The sequence below is a fragment of the Nannobrachium achirus genome (assembly GCF_963921795.1).
Source record: "Nannobrachium achirus genome assembly, chromosome: 15".
Lineage (NCBI taxonomy): Eukaryota > Metazoa > Chordata > Actinopteri > Myctophiformes > Myctophidae > Nannobrachium > Nannobrachium achirus.
This window is the reverse complement of record NC_137822.1, coordinates 16,750,023-16,771,528: the sequence shown is the minus strand read 5'-3', so window position 1 is coordinate 16,771,528 and position 21,506 is coordinate 16,750,023. Positions and strand designations below refer to the sequence as shown.

The 21,506-nt window shown below is 42.3% G+C and overlaps 1 pseudogene across 1 annotated transcript in view; it reads left to right on the top strand.

Annotated features, from left to right (window-relative positions):
- The first annotated feature begins 83 nt into the window (after positions 1–83).
- LOC308299640 (palmitoyltransferase ZDHHC8-like) overlaps positions 84–21,506 on the top strand; it is a 64,471-nt pseudogene continuing 43,048 nt past the window's right edge. Inside the window, exons 1-2 of the transcript XR_013963376.1 lie at positions 84–209; positions 399–484. The product of XR_013963376.1 is annotated as a palmitoyltransferase ZDHHC8-like (transcript). The remainder of the gene's footprint in view (positions 210–398; positions 485–21,506) is intronic.

Here is a 21,506-nt window from a genome sequence, read left to right as displayed (position 1 = left end):
AAGTCTGCAGCTGGGTGCTTCTCAGGGATTCAGCATATACTGTACCGCGTCATACAAAGCTCCACCTTCCACAAGGATACAGAATGATACAGTCAGATCAGCTACAGTCAGTGTTGACGCTGCTTCGCCGGCCGGTGGCTGCATCATCATCATCATCATCATCATCATCATCGGATAGGAAGAGAACAGAAGGATACAGGAGTGAAGCGGTGCAGTTTGTTCTGCCTTCTTTTGGATATAATATGCCTACGTTTTCGTTTGATCTGTGGAAGACGAAGGGAGGCGAAATACACGCGGACGGGCCACTTATTACCACATCTCTCGTTGTTGCTCTTCGGTAGAACGAAATACTGATGATACGTGGAAAGCGACAGGATGCCCAGCAGCGGCGTTGAGAGATTGAAACCCGGACCGGCGCCTTCATTCCAGTCTCTACAGCGGCCAGTCTCCTCATCACATCAACTACTTTATTCTTTGTCTTCACGTAAGTTAACTCGTACTAAGCTACAGGGCCTATAATAGTAGGCCTATGGCCTAAAGGAAAAGTTGATTTACAGTCCCTGTTGATATGTCCCAAACTATCGGGCAACTCGTTTGCATCGTCTGGTTGGGTTGTCTGTCTGTCCGGTCTGTTATCTGACATAGCCTACAATTATTGGGACATCGGCTTGGTCCTTGGTCGTGTTTTCCTTGATAGTGTCTTGTATAGAATATACATACAATGTAACCTTTGTCCAGAGACAAGACAGACCATTATGACATGCATCATATTTCATATTCTTCTCACTGAATTCAATGGTAGCCTATACAATACTACTAGCCTACCTTCCCACTTCCCAGCCCAGTGCATTGTCGTCCTCTCTCTCTCTCTCTCTCTCTCTCTCTCACACACACACACACACACACACACACACACACACACACACACACACACACACACACACACACACACACACACACACACACACTCAATGTGTGTTAAACTGCATGCCTAGAAATCTGACAGCTTATATAAAAACAGTTGCCATTTGAAACTTGGGAACTACAAGCGAACCCATTGTCATGTGAACTATTGTTTTGTTGTGGATCTCCTCAGGCCTACCAAGGCAGACAGGGGTGTCGCTCCAAATTCTGGGCCCTGGGTACAAGGATTCACTGCGGGCCCCCCATGAATGTTATTCATAGGGGGGTGGTGGGGTAACCCATTTGTACATTATTTTGGGCTTTAACTATTGAAAAATAGCAGATATACAAGCTCACAGCGCGGCACCGTGCTGCAAGCTTGTAGATCTGCTATTTTTGAAAAATCTTGAAAATTTGTGTTGAATATTTAAAAAATGTTTCTATGTCAGTGGTGCTCAAACGTATTCACGTGAAGGACCCCCAAAATGATTTGTAGGCTATTTGGCCACGGACTCCATCTCAAAGTATTTAGTTCCAGGGACCCCCCAGAAGGAAAATTTATATTCAAAGATTTGCACACATTTTCACGACTTTTAAAAAATAGGAGATCTACAAGCTCGCAGTGCGGCACTGTGAGTTTGTATATCTGCTATTTTCAATAGCTAAAGTACCAGTAAGGCTCCCTAATCGGGAGATAAGCGACCGTAGGTCACTTATCTCCACAAATAGGGCAAAAATGTGTTTTGCCAAAATCTTCCTGATCCATGTTGATGACATGAGTGTAGACATACTGTGTAGTGATTTTCGTGATTTTACGGCAAAATCTGTAGGAGCAGTGTCCAAAAATGTGTTTTTAAAAATCGGCCTGGAGGTGGCGCTATATGGGAGAGATTCATGTTGATGGGATGAGTGTAGACATACTGTGTACCGATTTGCGTGATTTTAGGGCAAAAATTGTAGGAGCAGTGTCCAAAAATGTGTTTTGCAAGAATCGGCCTCATGGTGGCGCTAGAAGAGGGCCATGTGAGAAATGAGGGGTGGGGTCTCCGCGCCGGCAAGGCGGACGAATAGGTACCGGCCCCGGCTCTCCCGGACGCTCCTAGCCCGAGTTACGGCATTTTATGTGAGCTGCAGTGGAGGGGGTCCTCCACTGGGGGCGCCACCACTTTGGCATCCGTTCTGGAGCACCAGGAGTCGGTGGTCCCCCGGAATTCCCCGTGAGCAGCCATGTTGGAGTGGTCATTTGGTCATTTTTGCACATTTGGTCTTTTTTTTTACATCTGGGGGTCCCCCAGGGACCTGGGGGTCCCTGGAGCTCCGGGGGTCCTTGGAGGTTGTAGTTTGGCAGGTAAGGAACGTGTGTGCAAAATTTGGCATGGATCGGGGCAACGGTTGCGGAGATATGAGCAGGGCAAGAGTGTGACGTGTGAGGTGTGACAGACAGACGGACAGACTGACGGACTGACACTTTGTGCAGGGTTTGATAGTAAATGCGACCTACGGTCGCAATAAAAGAATTAAGGCCCCTTCACCTTGGGCCCTGGTAACTCAGTCCCACTCCCTCCACGCCCCCTGTGACGCCCCTGAAGGCAGATCTATGCTATAGCTTAATTTATACACAGTTGTACGACAACGTACATCAGGCTTAAGTCTACTGACCCTTGACCCGCTGCAACCATATCTGCCCTAGTTGTGTGTTACCCCCTGTATCCTCTCTAACCCAACAGGCTTTACATTGGGTTTTGCCTGCAGATTTTGAATGTAGGATTAGGAAGGATCCTCTGATCAGTGATCCCTTAGTCTCGCGTGGCCAGACGGTTGCCTCCGCGATTTGGTCAAATGCTCCCAGCATACAGTCTGGCAGACCGGGGAAGAAATGATGAGTGCGAAGATGAAGCGGAAGTGAAGCCCCCACGTCACTTCCGTTTCCGTCTCACATCACACATATTTATCATTATATAAATACAAATCATATAAGCATGTTTAGCTTGCTGCTTAGCAGAAATGACATTTTAAAATATATATATTTTTTAACGTTAATGCCCGTTTTCGATACTCTCCGTTCGGGAGCTGCTGTTCCAGACTCTATATAGCATTCAGAGATTGTGGAATAGTTGTCTGGCTACGCAAGACTAGTGATCCCTCATCTGGGAAACATGGCTTCTGGAATCTTTGAATTTCCCATGAGCTGTTTTGCATGTGTGGTTTTTTTTTCTTCCTTTTTGTTTTCGTAGGCTGCTGCAATATTATTTACAATTTCAATTTTGTACAGATTTTCCTAACAAACAAAGCCTTTATTTATGGATTTGGCTAAATGAATGTAAAACTGCAAACTGTCCCATTATACTTTTGAACAGGAACAATACATTGACATACTTTACTGTTGATGTGATCAATTATCAATTTGTGAACATACATTTACAATACTGTGCAATATTGGGCTCTAATGTAGCAACTCAACTGAAGATTGGTCATATTTGTCACAATTTTAATCTAATGGCTTTGCAGGTATTTAACAGACATTACACAGAACCCTCGTAGGATCCTCGTGTTTTAGTCACACCCAGGGCCTTCGGGTCACTTTGACCCGGCTCATATTAAACCATTCTAAAGTAGTTAGAAATCCCCAAAAATCATATTAAACACAATTTGATTGTCATTACTAACTACTTTACTAACAATTCAATCAATATTTTGTATTATCCCCGCCAGGCCGGGATGGCCAAAGGTGAGGGATTATGTTTTCACTCCTCTGTCTGTGGACAGCTAATCTCAGGCAAATTGGACTAATTAGTGTGAAACTACACACACACACTCCCAGGAGGCCTAGGAAGAACCTCCTCCCCAAATTCTTCACATTGGCCTCTTATAGCGCCACCATCAGGCCGTTGTGTGAACAGCTAATCTCAGGCACCACTTCAGCATCAAACTTGGCATTGGCACACATACGCCCAAGAGGCCTAGAAAGGAAATCTTTCCCATCTGTCTTTTATAGCACTACCATGAGACTGATCTTTGTAAAATATCTTGGTATTACCATATAGACTTTGTCTAAACCTCACACCAATTGGTACATATTATATTATCCCTATTGTCATTTGATCAAGAACTATATGTCAAATATTTCTTGTCCCACTCTGATTTGCACAAAGTGCTACAGGTGCTCGGGTGGCACAATGTCCCTGCCACCACCACAGAGGTTGTGGATTTGAATCAATCGTGGGGCATCTATGCAAACACAATTGTTGTTCGAGGGAAGGGAAGCTGGGCGGAGAGGGTGATAATTGTCACTACATGTATTCCTACAGCCAGGCTGGGCGGTAGCTGGTTTTGGGAGGGAGGAGTAGGACGAAGGGCGAAGGCCCTACGTCCTCTCGGTGGGGGCTCCTCACTGTCAGGTGATTCGGTAGGATACAACAGCAGTGACAACATAGGGGAGGAATCAATTGGCATAAGGACTGGATTGGGGAGAAAAAGAGGGTAAACTATAATTGGCTACTCAAAATAAAATAAAATAAATGCTACAAATCACGTCGGAATGCTGAGGAACTTGGAATTTGTAAAGTGGCATAGGGATGAAGTTCCCATTTGGTAGCAAAATGTGCCACTCCCGCAAAAATCGTAAGCATCTTTGGGATCGTGGTCAATCTGAATAGAAAATGTGACACATACTGTAGGTCATGACATTGATCAAATGACAAGAGAAAATCGGTATTGTAAATATCCCCCAAAACTTGTTTTGTTCAATTCTGCCTCATGGTGGCTCTATAACAGGACGATTTGGGGTTGAATATCTTCCTAGGCCTCCCGGGGAAGTACATGTAAAGTTTCACGCTGACTGGTCCAGCGGTGACTGAGATTAGCTGTTCACAGACAGAAGCAACGAAAACATATCCCTCACTTTTGGCCATCCTGGCCTGGCGGAGATAATATTGATTGAATTGTTATCAATGTAGTTTGTAATGGTGAGCAAATTATGTACTCCAAAATCCATATGTCCAATGTTTTTTCAGAAAGAAATGGTCTAAATATTAGGCATTTAGCATACACTTTCAATGGCCGGGTCAAAGTGACCCGAAGACCCTGGGTGTTATATGTTGATACAGGGGGGTGTTGCAAATGCATGACAGGTACCATTTTCATATCACATGTTTAGTACAGTAAATAAGCCAAGCAGAAGAAGTTTCATGGAAAAAATCATATTTTAACATACTTTTTCTTGATGTTGAAAATGTAAAACCGGGTCAAAGTGACCCGAAGACCCTACGAGGGTTAATGATTTCCTCTTAACAGTTCCGATTCTTTAACGTTTCCCTTTAACAATTCCTATAACCAAATGGTCCCTTAAAGAGGCGGTGCCATAGTTTTGTACTTTTTCTGTTTTTCATGTGCCTAGGAGGTTGACAGTACTTCATTAAACCCCCTGGTGTGGTTGTTATGAGCAATTATGTATTCCCTTTTTATTTGGGTTTTTCCCTGGAAACACAGATACAATTACATCATAGAATCAACCCCTCCCCTCTTACCATTCACCCAACACTGTGGGTGTGGCTAACTTCAGCTGGGTCGCCACCCACCATGACAACCAGGCATACTTAATGAACTGGTGGGTGTGGCCACATAAAAAAAACAAATTTTAACTCTTTCTGTACACTTTTTTGGAAAAGATCTTCCTCCTAGTATAATAATCATGTTTTAGAGGGGGGGGGGGGGGGGGATCATGGCACCTCATCTTTAAGGTTCTGTAACTATGAGAGAGTGTACTAATGGAACCAAATTGACCCTTACAGATCCATTTGCACACTCTCAGAGTTATGCTGGTCCTTGATATTGCAATTGTATAGCAGACGTGAACTCCTAATTCCAGGTCTGACAGTGTTATAAAACCGCTTCCAGAAGCGGTTCCAAGCGTGATGGAACCGATTCCGGTTCCTTAACGTTGGATCTGGTTAAATGAATATATTCATATTCTTTAATGTCAAGAATGTAGGAATGTTTAAAAGTATAAATCAATATGAGTATCTGATAAGAGAGTTTGTGGATAAATAAACGAAAGGGGTCAAATCGTTGTTTCAGCCCACATTTGGCTTCAAAGCTGCTATGGCTGTTGAGTAGATTGCTATTGATTGACCTCTATTTTAATCCTAAAATGTCTCAACAGTCTGCTGAAGCAACAGGAAACAATAAACATTGGGAAAGCTTTTTATTATGTTTATCTTGTTTGGCTGGCTATTGTGATTGATTGAAATTGGATGCTTTTTAATTGGGAGTGTGATGCTAACCTACTATCACATCATCTGGCTTTTAGTTATTAATTTAGAAAATGTCGTATACTATTAAGTAGGTAAGTAGTAAGTATTGTAAGTGAGTAGTTGGAATAAACAGTGAATCCAAAGCCATGTGGCCCATATAGGTCAGGATTCAGGAATCTGTCTCCTGTTTCCGTAGTTCAGGGGTCTTCAACGTTTTCAGGCCAATGACCCCTTAGTTGAGTGAGAGATGAAGCAGGGACCCCCACAACCTTTTCATATATATAGTTTCATTGTTTGACAGCACAATCATCAGTGTATTTTGATTTCATGTCAATTTGTGTTTTCAGATATTTAACCACTTGAACCGTCAATACTTAATAAACTTGACCTTTCACTCTGTAATTATTCCACTCTTTTTCCCCTCTACACCAAACCTCTTTGCTGAACGTCTCGCAGGAGTCGCAGCGCAAGGCGTTGTGAGCTTGTAGATCTGCTATTTTTGGCTAAAGTTCTCAGAATATGGACGCCAGGGTACAAGTGCTTAATATAAAAAAAGTCACAAAGATTTGGAGGACCCCCTGTGGTAACTCTGAGGACCCCCTAGGGGCCCCGGACCCCCTGTTGAAGACCACTGTGCTAGAATGTTGCAGGGACTTTACTTCCAGTTCCAATCCAACATGCTGAGTGCCAAGCAAGGAATAGAGGCATTGGGTACCGATTAGTTTTTGGTATGACTCGAACAGGGATTGAACCCCGACATAACCACAAGGCAACTGAGCTGGTAAAGTGGTATATGTATCTGGAATTCAGAACTTGGTCTCGTTCCGAGTCCGACCAAGTATTCATAAATTGATCTGGTTTAAATGTATTAAATTTGAGACAGTTTAAATTACGTTACTCTGGTGTTGCCGCTGAAATCAAAGTGTATCTCTGAAATCTCTTATTGTATCCCCCATGAGAGGAAATGACCTCACCAAACCTCGCCCATTCCTGCCTGTAGGTTTAGTGTCTCCTTAGTATCGTTAGTTAGCCTAAACAAGGCTACAGTTGTAAAACACAGACGGTCTGGCCTTTAGAACTGGAAGTATGGAGACAAAGATTCATTCAGATTAGTATAATAGAAAGCTAGAATAATTTTCTATAACCAAAGTATGGGCAAAAAGTTAATTATATGTTAGCTAACTGCCCTTTGCTAATACGGTAGTTATCTGTTGAGCAGAACATACTCTATTTCTTGCTTATCTGTTAAATCAGCATTTGCACTGACTCAAAAAAGGTTTACATAGATGTAAAGGTGCCACATTCTGTTCATCTCTACCTTGGTTAGATGAGTGAAAGGTACATTACCTGTCATCCTGCATAATATCAATTTTGCCTTAACTCGATGGTATGATTCAGTCAGACAGTAAGTGAATGCCACTCAGGTGACAGGTCCACTTGAGATTTCATTTAGGATACTCTAAGATGCATTTAGCTTTGGTAGCCACAGAATTCCTAAATTCATCTGAAGAGAGCCTTTATCCTGTCTCTGCTGTTATGTCTGCTAAGTGATAGATAAGTACAGCATTATTGCGACCGTCAGGGAGCAGTTTACTATGAAAACCTCCACCGGCCGTCCGTCCGTCCGTCCGTCCCTGAGTCACACCTGAGTCACACGTCACACACGTCACACCTTTGCCCTGCTCATATGTCATACAATACACAAACAAGCCCTATATAAAGGGGCAATTCTCACCAGGGAAGAGAGCATTCCTCGACTCAGACCTTATCGCCAGGATCAACTAAGCTTATAGCTTATCATCACATCCAACCATCTTAAGATACTCAGCTAGTGGGGAATGCTCTCTTCCCTGGTGAGAATTGCCCCTTTATATAGGGCTTGTTTGTGTATTGTATGACATCACGCCACATCATCAGCTGTGGACTCTGTGATGTCATCGTATCTCCATATATGGCCATCTCCGTATATGGAGATATAAGTCGTCCATGCCCAAGTATGGGCTGGTGAGCATATACGGATGACATCAGGGATATCCATATATGGGCATAAAAGGGACAAGGGCTTACAGTTAAGAGATCTCCATATATGGGCATATCAGAAAGCCCATATATGTTCATATACTGATGACATCAGGAATATCCATATATGGGCATAAAAGGGACAAGGACTTACAGTTAAGAGATCTCCATCTATGGGCATAAAGGGACAAGGACTGTTACAGTAGATATAGAGATGTCCATATATGGGCATACATGAACAAGGACTGACAAACACTGAGATCTCCATATAACCTATGGGAATATAAGGGACGAGGACAATGCGTAGCATTGTGAGCTTGTAGATCTATTTTCTAAATATTGTTGTACATTAAAAACTTGAAATGGGTCGTTCTGCATAGTACTTGGGATTTGTTGATGTAAATGTTCACATAGAGTGTAATAATTGGTAAAACAAACTTTTGGCCTATTTGTGGAGATAAGCGACCAATGGTCGCTTATCTCCCGATTAGGGAGTCTTACTGGTATTTATACCAGTAAGACTCCCTAATCGGGAGATAAGCGACCTTAGGTGGCTTATCTCCACAAATAGGGCAAAAATGTGTTTTTCCAAAATCTTCCTGATCCATGTTGATGACATGAGTGTAGACATGCTGTGTAGTGATATTCGTGATTTTAGGGCAAAAACTGTAGGAGCAGTGTCCAAAAATGTGTTTTAAAAATCGGCCTGAAGGTGGCGCTAGAATAGGGGGTGGGGTCTCCGCGTTGCCTTGGCGGACGAATAGGTACCGGCCCCGGCTCTCCCGGACGCTCCTAGCCCGAGTTACGGCATTTTATGTGCGCTGCAGTGGCAGGGGGTCCTCTACTGGGGGCGCCACCACTTTTGCATCCGTTCTGGAGCACCAGGAGTCGGTGGTCCCCGGGAAATCCCTGTGAGCAGCCCCGTTGGGGTGGTCATTTGGTCATTTTTGCACATTTGTTCATTTTTTACATCTGGGGGTCCTTGGAGGTTGTAGTTTGGCAGGCAAGGAGTGTGTGTGTAAAATCTGGCATGGATCGGGTCAACGGGTGCGGAGATATAAGCAGGGAAAAAGTGTGACGTGTGACGTGTGAGCACATTTGGTCATTTTTTACATCTGGGGGTCCCCCAGGGACCTGGGGGTCCCTGGGGCTCCGGGGGTCCTTGGAGGTTGTAGTTTGGCAGTCAAGGAGTGTGTGTGCAAAATTTGGCATGGATGAGGGCAACGGTTGTGGAGATATGTGCAGGGCAAAAGTGTGACGGACTCACTCACTCACTGACAGACAGACAGCCGGTGGAGGTTTTGGTAGTAAATGCGACCTACGGTCGCAACAATGTTTGATGTGTGCTTGTGTGATATCTTTGTTGTGTGATATCTTGTGCGTGCGTGCGTGCGTGCGTGTTGTATGAGTGCGTGTGCCCCATCTTTCACTTCAACATTTGATTTGATTGGCAAAAAAATAACTTCCTTTGCCTGATAAGTTTCATTTGAGTTTCATGAGCTGAAGCAGAAACTTCCTGCTTTTGTTCCTCTGGCCTTGAAAGTGTGTCTGTGTTTGTACTTCACTGCTGTCTATTGTTACTTCAGAGAGGTCATCTACGCCCAGCCACTAATTTATGTTTCATCAGGACAACAGACTGATTTTTTTCCCCAGTTGGAAATATTGTTTTAGTTAAACGACGTGGTCGGTCGATGAAGTAGACATTAGTCTAGAGACATATTTACAGTTGATTATGTTGTGTATTACTGTGCCTTGTCTGAATACTGTATGTATATACTGTATAGTAGGTACAGCTTAATATACGTACAACATTGTACGTGACACCCCTCCACAATTAATCATCATCACACTGGTGTTAGTTGAGATGTTGTTTGTTTTTCTTATACGGAAAAATGGTCACGTGAATGGGATGTCATTAGTGATGCGCGGGTCAGGTTTTCTTTCATAACCCGCACGACCCACAGCCCGCACGAAACGTAACCCGCCCGCCCCGCAGAACAATATACAAATCAACGAATCCGCCCGCTCCGCAACCCGCATTTAAAAAAAAGATGGTATATCATCTCCAGAATAGCTCATCTGTATACGGCTCTTCTAAGTACCCAACGTCGCTTTACAGAAAGGTTTACAGTAGCACAATATTGTCATGGGCTAAATAAACAAACTTGTTGTTCAAATTGGGGTTTAGCCTAAAAGACATTCATTCAAAGACGTTCATTCTCTCTGGGGCATCGTCGGGGTAAGAATGGCGTTTCAGGTTTTATGTCAATCATATTTATACAGCGCAGACAGCAAAAGACGGACAATAGGCCTATTACATTCTGTTGGTTATTGATTCACCAGATTGGAGAGATGGGATCATGGGAGCGACTCGAGGTGGGCGCATGGTGATTTTCCGATGGCCTTAAAGTCCGAGTGACTTAAAGTCCGAAAGGCTGTTCAATTTAGTAGCCTATATGAGAGCGGAGACACACAGGAGGAGGAGAGAAAGAGGAGAGGCGGCTGACTTTGGATGCGCAGCATGTGATGTTTAAGATGTTAAACTTGGTCTCACACATCACACATAGGCCTATGAGTGATTACTTTGTTTGATTTGAAAGCATGATGGATAATAAAGACCTGGATGTTACCTCTTATTGTGTGATCCAGGATGGATGCAGTCAATTTGAAGAAATAAATATAGCTGCAAGCAGCGATAAAGTGGCCAAGGTAGAAAAAGTAGGAAAGCAAAAAAGCATCAAGGGAAAGCAAAGAAGAAATCAAAGAAAAACTGGAAGCAGTGTTCTTCCGAACAGGTCTCCGGCAGGTCAGGTGTTTTTTTTTTTGGCCTAGTGGTGACTATAATAGGCCAAAGTCAAAAGGGTACCACGTGTTCTTTGGCCTTTCACGGCAATCGGACGCTGCATGCGGGATTTGAGGCATTTTGTTCCAAAAATGGGTTTTGCAAAAATTGACCCGCTGGTGGCGCTATAACAGGCCAATGTGAGAAGGGTGGCATCTGTTCCTTGGCCTAGTGGGAATGTGCGTGCAAAATCTCACACAAATAGCAGGCTGCGTTTGAGATATTTTGTTCAAAAAGGAGCAATCCTGCAAACCTTGGAATTCAATGTTAGCCAATTAGATAGAATATGATATTGGACAAATCCATCATGATTACATCACTGTAGAGATACTGTGTGCCCATTTGTGTGATTATCGGATAAAATCTGAAGGAGTAATATCGAAGAATGCGTTTTCGGCCTTCTGGTGGCGCTATAAATGACACTCTGCCGATTTTACACTAATCGGCATAGTTATTGGTGAAAGCACAAATTGACCTCTACACAACATGTATGCAAAAGACTATATGCAACAGACATAAAATAGTTCCAAAGATCTCAAGGTTTTAACTCAATATCTTTATTTTCCAACTTTTTCATTAGTTGTCTTTGTTGAAGAGTTGGTCATCAGGTTGTAAACCCTCAAAACAGAGTGTTAACAACCTAGCCATTTTCAGGCATGTCTTTTAAATCACAATGTTTTCAAATAATTCAAGTAGTAAACGTCTTCAAATAAAGTTTTTAAACATTAAGTATTGCGAAGTCTGAACCCAAACCAGCACACGGAAACAGTTCTCAAGGTGAAAACGCAATAAGCGTTGTTTTATTCAATGGGGCGTTCCCCTAAAACATGAAATAAAGTTCTTCCCAAAACCGGGGCTTTTAACACGTCTTCAAATAAAGTTTTTAAACATTAAGTATTGTGAAGTCTGAACCCAAACCAGCACACGGAAACAGTTCTCAAGGTGAAAACGCAATAAGCGTTGTTTTATTCAATGGGGCGTTCCCCTAAAACATGAAATAAAGTTCTTCCCAAAACCGGGGCTTTTAACTCAAAATATGCTTCTTTCCAGAACTTAACAAACAGGGGTTACATTCGAAACACATGTTTCACAGTATGCCGTTGCTTCCATTAACACATGCCATTTCTCTTCCAAGATTCAGATGCAGCTCCTAATTTGCCTACAATGGGAACAGATAGAACCACCATTAGCAATGTAGCAAAATACAGAGCAAATGAACATAGTGGAGTTTTGCTTACTGCTCGCTGGAAGAGTCCCTTCGAGAGCCAGCTACACAGTGAAGCAGAGCTCGGTGGTTAAGGCCCCTATTAGACGAAAACGCGGTTCACTGTAAACGTAATGGTTTATATTCGTTTGTGGGGGGTCATTTAGACGAAAATGGCGTCTTCGGGGGGTGAAACCGTAACAAAGTGAACCCCCCTCTGAAAGTGGAATAGGTAAAAACGCTTTGTATCTCCCGCTTTCATCTAAATACCGTAAACGCAGCAAACCACTGAAAATGATAAGATGTGGGACGTCCTAGGGCTGTCCCAGTGGTGTAAACTAAAGTAACTATTAAGTACATTTTTGCTAACGTTAGCCCTAATTTATACCGTAGCTATTTGAAAATAGCCGATCTACAAGCTCACAACAACGCGTCGCGGTGCTTGTGAAAATAGCCGATCTACAAGCTCACAGCGCGTCGCGGTGCGTTGTGATAATAGCCGATCTACAAGCTCACAACGCGTCGCGGTGCGTTGTGAAAATAGCCGACCTACAAGCTCACAAGTTGTGAAAATAGCAGACAACTGCAAAAATAGCCGACGCTGAAAATAGCGACAGTAGCCTATAATGTTTATCATGACTCGATCCAACATCTATAGCTCGTCGCCGTCTGTATGTACCCCCTCCATAAGCTGCAGTAAAGGCATTGACTCCAGTCCTCTGTGTTGAAACGTGAAGTGAACGCCTTTTTCTGTATCGTATCATAAGGAATAAATATAGTCCCGGAGTGTGTATGGTACATGTGTCTGTTCCGACCGTCTGGAACAAACTTTTTAAGCATTTTTAGTTAGCCAGCCAGCCAGTCTGCCTGTGCTGTGTGACGGCAGTGAGTTGTGTTGACTGACTGAGGAGTAGAGGCGGGATGTTCGCGAACGAATCGAGTCTTTTGAACGGCTCTTTGATATGAACGATGGGATCCGGTTTGCAGTATAGGGAGCCGTTCCTTTCTAATGAACAACAGTGGTGGGAAAGGTACAACAATGTAGAAATACTCTGCCACAAGTTGAAGTTTAGAATAAAAAATGTAGGCTACTTGAGTAAAAATATCAAAGTATTGGTATCAAAATGTAGTTAAAGTAGGCTACTAATAGTAGCTAGAAAGTACTCATTATGCAAAATGTTCCATTTCACAATTTTTCCAATGAATAAAATGTAGGGAGAAAAAAACATTTGAAAATAGCAGATCTACAAGCTCACAGCTTGTAGATTGGCTATTTTCAAATGGCATGTAGGCCTATGTAGGCTACCTATTATGTCCGAAATAAATGTATATAGGGTTAATGTATAAGTGATAATTATAATCAAAATCTACAAAGTAACTACAACTAGTGACTAGAATGAGCCAGTCTTTTGAACGGCTCTTTGAAAGGAACGGATCCCAGAGATTCGGCTCACTTCAAAGAGCCATAAATCCCATCTCTAGGAGGACCAGAGAACGGAACTTGGGCAGTGCGGTCATGGCGACATGCGCCACCTAGCGACCTGGCATGCAAATTACCGCGTTTATGGACAAATTGCGTTTTCATCTAAAGACCACATAAAAAATGAAAACTAAACGGCTCTTAGCCGTTTATAGTGAAGCCTGTTTTCGTCTAATAGAGGCCTAAGAGCAAAAACATTTGGATTGCCTGACTCGGAGAAGCTGTGTTGCGGCCAGGTGCTGACAAATCAAACTGATCGCAACAAGCAGCCATCTTAGCTGCTGCATTCTGGGAAATGTAGTTTTTCTGAAAACCAAACAAAGCCATCAGTTAGATTCAGTTCACATGCAAAAAACAGGGCCTGGATAAAAAAAAGATATCAACTAATCAGCCGATCTACAAGGTTAAAACAAAATAAAGTCAACAGATCTGCTGATTTGGAGGTTGTGATTTGCCATCCAATTTGCGTGATTTTAGGCCAAAATCTGTAGGAGCAGTGTTGAAAAATGTTTTGCAAGAATCGGCCTCATGGTGGCGCTGGAGGGCCATATGAGAAATCAGGCAGCCAAGGAGTGTGTGCAAAGTTTGGCATGGATAGGGGCAATGGTAGCGGAGATATGAATAGGGCAAAAGTATGATGTCACACGGACAGAGTGACAGCCGGTGGAGGTTTCGATAGTAACTGCGACCTAACAGTCGCAATAATACTCACATCTCTTTAGTTAAATGCTTACATTAAAGAAAGAGATGAGGCCACACCCCAAACAATAGTGGACACAGGCAATCATCCACAACTAAACACTCCTGACAATATAAACTAATAAAAAAAAACTAATCAGCTGATCTACAAGCTTAAAACTAAATAAAGTCGACAAATCTGCTGATCTACAAGCTTGCCATTGAACTCAAAACACATCAATAATCAACTTAGCAGCTTATCTACAAGCAATAATTACATTCCCGAAATGAATCTTTTTACATTCCAATCCCAAAACCAGAAACAAACATTTCTGAGCCACATGTTCACTTACCAATTTATCTTCCAGCCAGGTGAGGTGAGCTGAGGTGAATGAATTAAACTGAATGAATGAATTAAAACTGTTAGAAATAGGAATAGTTGTTGAAATAATGAACAGTACAGATCTGCAGCAGCTCCAGTGATGTGCACCTCACTGAGCAAACTGCAGACTGACGGTTTTATACTGGGTGTGGTGATGATTGTCAATTGCTGCGCAGCTGTGTGACTGATTGTGACTTGGGGACCGGGACCAGGGGCGTCACAAGGGGTAGGAAAGTGGGACTGAGTTACTAGGGCCCAAGTTGGAGGGGCCCTAGTAACTTTAGCTATTGAAAAATAGCAGATATACAAGCTAACAGCGCGTCGGTGCCGCGCTGCGAGCTTGTAGATCTGCTATTTTTGAAAAGTCGTGAAAATGTGTGCAAATCTTTGAATATATGTGTTTTTTAAGCGAACATTTTGTAACTCAAATTTTGCTTCTGGGGTGTCCCTGGAACTAAATATTTTGAGATGGGGGTCCGTGGCTAAATACATATAATTTTGGGGGTCCTTCACATGAAAAAGTTTGAGCATCACTGACATGGAAACATATGTTTCTTGCACACATTTTCACATTTTTTTCAAAAATAGCAGATCTACAAGCTCGCAGCATGGCACTCGGTGCCGCGCTGTGAGCTTGTATATCTGCTATTTTTCAATAGTTAACATTCATGGGGGGCCCGCTGTGAATCCTTGTACCCAGGGCCCAGAATTTGGTGTGACGCCCCTGACCGGGACCAAAACATTGCATGTGGAAATTAAGAAAACATTCCATTACAGGCTTGAAACAACAGGCTTGAAACAAAATAATTCCATTAATCTGCCCAACTAGGCATTGGCATTAAACTCAAAATACATCAATTCAATAATCAACGTTGCAGCTAACATACAAGCATTACATTCCAAAAGAAATCGTTTAACATTTAGATCCCAAAACCAAAAACAACATAACATTTCAGAGCACATGGTTAGCTTACCAAGTCACATTGTTCCTCCATCACACACAGCCAGTGTATCGAGTGGATCGGGTAGGTATGGTCAGGTGAGGTAAATCTAAAAGCCAAATTATAGTATGGGTAAGTATAATGAATAAAACTGTTAGAAATTGGAATAGTTGTTGGAATAATGAACAGTGTACAGACCTGCAGCTGCTGCATAATGTAGCAGTGAGTAGCAGCAACCAGCAGCACCATGCAGCTTCCAAACAATCTGAGAGGGGGGGAGTGGCTTCAACTCAACCACTATTTATACTCTTGCTTAAGAAGGTTGCCATGTTTAGTTGCAATACCAGGGTTTTCACGGCAAAATGTTGTAAAATGTATTTTAAATGCATGAGGTAAGGCTTGAACAGGAGACTTCTGGAATGATAGACAAAGGCCTTACCATGTGAACTATGCACAGCTCTGCACAGTGAGAAAATATTACTTTGAATGTTTGTTTTAGAGGCAGAAGAATAATTTGCATAAAACCGCAATATGAATTGAATTATTAAAAAAGCATGTTTAAATTTTTTAAAAATCCGATCTGACATATCTTTAGATATTGGTCCAAGGTTCATGTAAAAAAAGTTCCGTGCACGTGACGCGAAAGTTCCGGAATAAAAGCGGGTTTAAGTGTTTTACAAACTGCTCAACATTGCGGAAAATCTAAGGGCGGAGCTTACTTAACAAAGACACAGATGTCTTCCGCTTGAGTCAAGGCACGCGTGTTAACAAGTTGCATGTCTTCAAACGAAACGAGGCATGACTTATGCCCCTTTAAAGTTTGAGTTTTCAAACGCTTCGTATAGCGCCCCCCTTTGGCCAATTGGAGTAAGATTGCTTTCAGTGATATTTGGACTAACCCTCGACATATTTGCCAAATGCCATGAACGTGTCACTTTGCATGTATGATTTAGAGGCAGAAGAATAATTTGCATGAAACTGCATTATACAGTGAATTATTAAAAAATAATGTTTCGCTTTAAAGAAAATCCGCCTAAGTTTTCAGACCGTATTGGTCCAAAGTTCATGTAAAAAAAGTTTCGCGCACATTACGCGAAAATCCCAGGAGGAGATACATTTTTACTGTTTTTCATATAATTCAAAATTGTGGGAGAGGTAAAGGTCAGAGGTCAAAAGTCAGAGCGTAAAAGTTGTTCGGCATGAGGAGACGCATAAGTGTATACAGGTTTCATTGCTGTACCTGAAACAGGGCATGAGCTACACCAGTTCAAAGTTTGCACTTTCAAAGGCTTCCTACAGCGCCACCCTTTGGCCGATTGTTGCGAGCTTCGCGTTGTAGCCGTTTGGCATAGTCCTCTGCCATACTGCCGAGTTTCGTAAAAAGCGACTGCACGGTCTAGCCGCTAGAGCAAAAGTGGCGGAATAATAATAATAATAAATATAGCTGCAAGCAGCGATAAAGTGGCCAAGGCAGAAAAAGCAGGAAAGCAAAAAAGCATCAAGGGAAAGCAAAGGACAAATCAAAGAAAAACTGGAAGCAGTGTTCTTCCGAACAGGTCTCCGGCAGGTCAGGTGTTTTTTTTTGTGGTTTTTTTGGCCTAGTGGTGACTCTATATTAGGCCAAAGTGAAAAGGGTACCACGTGTTCTTGGGCCTTTCACGGCAATCGGACGCTGCATGCGGGATTTGAAGCATTTTGTTCCAAAAATTTGTTTTGCAAAAATTGACCCGCTGGTGGCGCTATAACAGGCCAATATGAGAAGGGTGGCATCTGTTCCTTGGCCTAGTGGGAATGTGTGTGCAAAATCTCACACACATAGCAGGCTGCGTTTGAGACATTTTGTTCAAAAAGGAGCATTGCAATCCTGCAAACCTTGGAATTCAATGTTAGCCAATTAGATAGAATATGATATCACTGTAGAGATACTGTGTACTGATTTGTGTGATTTTCGGATAAAATCTGAAGGAGTAATATCGAAGAATGTGTTTTACATACTGTAAGTCGGCCTTCTGGTGGCGCTATAAATGGCAGATGTGAAAAATGCAGGGCACAGGTTTTTCCTTGGCCTTTGGGAAGTGTACATACAAAGTTTTACACTAATCGGTGGTTATAGGTAAAAGCACAAATTGGCCTCTACACAACATGTATGCAAAAGACTGTAGGCCTATATGCAACGGACATAAAAAACTGTGATACTATGCACCTGGACAGTTTGATGATGTACATAGTAAGCCTTGCTGAGCTATGAAGACCATATGAATCGGCCGAGCCATGAATCTCATAGGGCAGGAGCCTATCTCCTATTTCTGTAGCGTAAGGCAGCTTGATGTACAAGTACACCCCCTGGACATGACGCTAGTATGTCGCAGGGAGTTACCCCCAATCCAACCCTTGATGCTGAGTTTCAAGCTGGGAGGAACTGGGTCCCATTTTTTAGAATCTTTGGTATGACACGACCCGAGTTTGAAACCGGATCTCCCAGTCTCAGGGCAGACACTCAAACCACTAGGCCACTGAGCTGGTTCATGATATCATTGCAATCCTTGGAAATCACAACATAGGTGTAGACATGACAGTTTGTATTATAATGCTTGTTTCAGGATTTATGATGCAAAATACATTATTTAGTAATGGCGGATATTAAAATACGCATCAAGGGGGGTTGGGGGACATTTTTAGGAAGGCTCCATATCAGACATTGTTCAAGGAACCAAACTGTAAAGTCTACCAAATATCACGGTTGTATGCTTGTATAAACCCCAGGCGGGATTCGATCCAACGACCTTCTGCATGAAAGGCATATGCCCTGACCACTACACTAGGCAGCCACAGGATCTGTTAACCATGTTTGTTTAAAAAAAAAGTTCTATGTAGGCTGAGTGCCTTGATTTTATTGATTTTTTTTTATATTTTGGAGGCTTGGGGTGAAATCAATCTGAGTAAATGTAATCTGAGTATTTCTGACATTTTCAAGTGATCATATTTTCTTTCACTCAGAACAGAAAAATAACGGCCGGTAGAGAAGGGCTCATTTTAAACATGAACGTGATCTGGAGTTAGATCAGACGTGTCAACATTAAAGAGTTTGACATACGCACATGCCAAGGGCATACAGGATGTTAAAGGTGTATTCAGTGATAATGAAAGTGGCCGGGGGTCATTATGTCACAGCGTGGCAATGTTTAGTTTTTTATAGATTTTTTACACCATTATGATGTTCTAATTTTGATCATTAGACCCAATCACTGAATATCGGTAGGCCTACGTCTCCAGCTTCAGGATATGTATGATAATGATTTACTACGAGACTGTGGCATTTTATGAGTTCAGTAGTTTACAATCTAGGCATTTAGCAGAAGTTCTTAATTCAGAGCGACTGTGGTTCTCAAAACTTTTATTTTGACCATCATAACTAAACATCATAACATAACTATGGCCATACTCTACCCTGATTGGTCGAGGACTGGCTGGCCACCACTGAAAACGGAATCTAGCTATGCTCGCAATACGGGCCATGGTGGAAGTCCTTATATGGTAAGCACACATTCTAGTGAGGAGAATGAATGGAAAATGTACCAATTATATTTTTATTTGAATGAAATACAATCACTGAATATACCTTTAACATCAACTCAACCCGATGCGGGGTTTGAACTCACAACAGTCCGTATATCAGGCACAGGCACTGACCACTACACTACGGCAGTCACACATAATAGACCTGTCATTAAAAAAAAAAAAGGTTTCATGTAATGTACTTGACGCCTTCTTTCAAAATGATATAGCGCCCCCCTTTGGCCAATTGGGGTAAGATTGGTTTCAGCGATGTTTGGACTAACCTCTACAGTAGTTCATCATGAAAATGTTACTTTGCGTGTATGTTTTAGAGGCAGAAGACTAATTTGCATACAACTTGCAATATTGATTGAATTATTAAAAATGCATGTTTCAATTTTTTAAAAATCCCATCTGAAAGATCTTTAGATGTTGGTCCAAAGTTCATGTAAAAAAGGTTCCGTGCACGTGACGCGAAAGTTCCGGAATAAAAGCGGGTTTAAGTGTTTTACAAACTGCTCAAAATGGCGGAAAATCTAAGGACGGAGCTTACTTAACAAAGACACGGATGGCTTCCGCTTGAGTCAAGGCACGCGTGTAATCAAGTTGCATGTCTTTAAACGAAACGAGGCATGACTTATGCCCCTTTAAAGTTTGAGTTTTCAAACGCTTCGTATAGCGCCCCCCCTTTGGCCAATTGGAGTAAGATTGCTTTAAGTGATATTTGGACTAACCCTCTACATATTTGCCAAATGCCATGAACGTGTCACTTTGCTTGTATGATTTAGAGGCAGAAGAATAATTTGCATAAAACTGCAACATTGAGTGAATTATTAAAAAATAATGTTTCGCTTTAAAGAAAATCCGCCTAACTTCTCGGACCGTATTGGTCCAAAGTTCATGTAAAAAAAGTTTCGCGCACGTTACGCAAAAATCCCAGGAGGAGATACATTTTGACTGTTTTTCATATAATTCAAAATTGTGGGAGAGGTAAAGGTCAGAGGTCAAAAGTCAGAGCGTAAAAGTTGTTCGGCATGAGGAGACGCATAAGTGTATATAGGTTTCATTGCTGTACCTGAAACAGGGCATGAGCTACACCTGTTAAAAGTTGGCATTTTTCAAAGGCTTCCTACAGCGCCACCCTTTGGCCGATTGTTGCGAGCTTCGCGTTTTAGCCGTTTGGTATAGTCCTCTGCCATACTGCCGAGTTTCGTAAAAAGCGACTGCACGGTCTAGCCGCTAGAGAAAAAGTGGCGGAAGAATAATAGTAATGATGAAGTCCAATATCAATGCGATAAAGTGGCCAAGGCATAAATAGCAGGAAAGCAAAAAGGCATCAAGGGAAAGCAAAGAAGAAATCAAAGAAAAACTAGAAGCAGTGTTCTTCCGAACAGGTCTCCGGCAGGTCAGGTGTTTTTTTTTTTTTGGCCTAGTGGTGACTCTATAATAGGCCAAAGTGAAAAGGGTACCACGTGTTCTTTGGCCTTTCACGGCAATCGGACGCTGCATGCGGGATTTGAGGCATTTTGTTCCAAAAATGGGTTTTGCAAAAATTGACCCGCTGGTGGCGCTATAACAGGCCAATGTGAGAAGGGTGGCATCTGTTCCTTGGCCTAGTGGGAATGTGCGTGCAGAATCTCACACAAATAGCAGGCTGCGTTTGAGACATTTTGTTCAAAAAGGAGCAATCCTGCAAACCTTGGAATTCAATGTTATCCAATTAGATAGAATATGATATTGGACAAATCCGTCATGATTACATCACTGTAGAGATACTGTGTGCCCATTTGTGTGATTATCGGATAAAATCTGAAGGAGTAATATTGAAGAATGCGTTTTCGGCCTTCTGGTGGCGCTATAAATGACAGAGACTCTGCCGATTTTACACTAATCGGCATAGTTATTGGTAAAAGCACAAATTGACCTCTACACAACATCTATGCAAAAGACTATATGCAACAGACATAAAATAGTTCCAAAGAACTCCTCAAGGTTTTAACTCAATATCTTTATTTTCCAACTTTTTCATTAGTTGTCTTTAGGGATGCGGTATCGGTACTCGCGGTATCGGTACTCGCCCCGATACAACCCTATTTTGCTGTACTCGTACTCGCCAGATACTTCTCACGGCAGCGGCCGATACCGAGCAGGGGCGTCACAAGGGGGAGAAAAGTGGGACTGAGTTACTAGGGCTCAAGGTGGAAGCCAGGGCCTTAATTATTTTATACTTTTGCTATTGAAAAATAACAG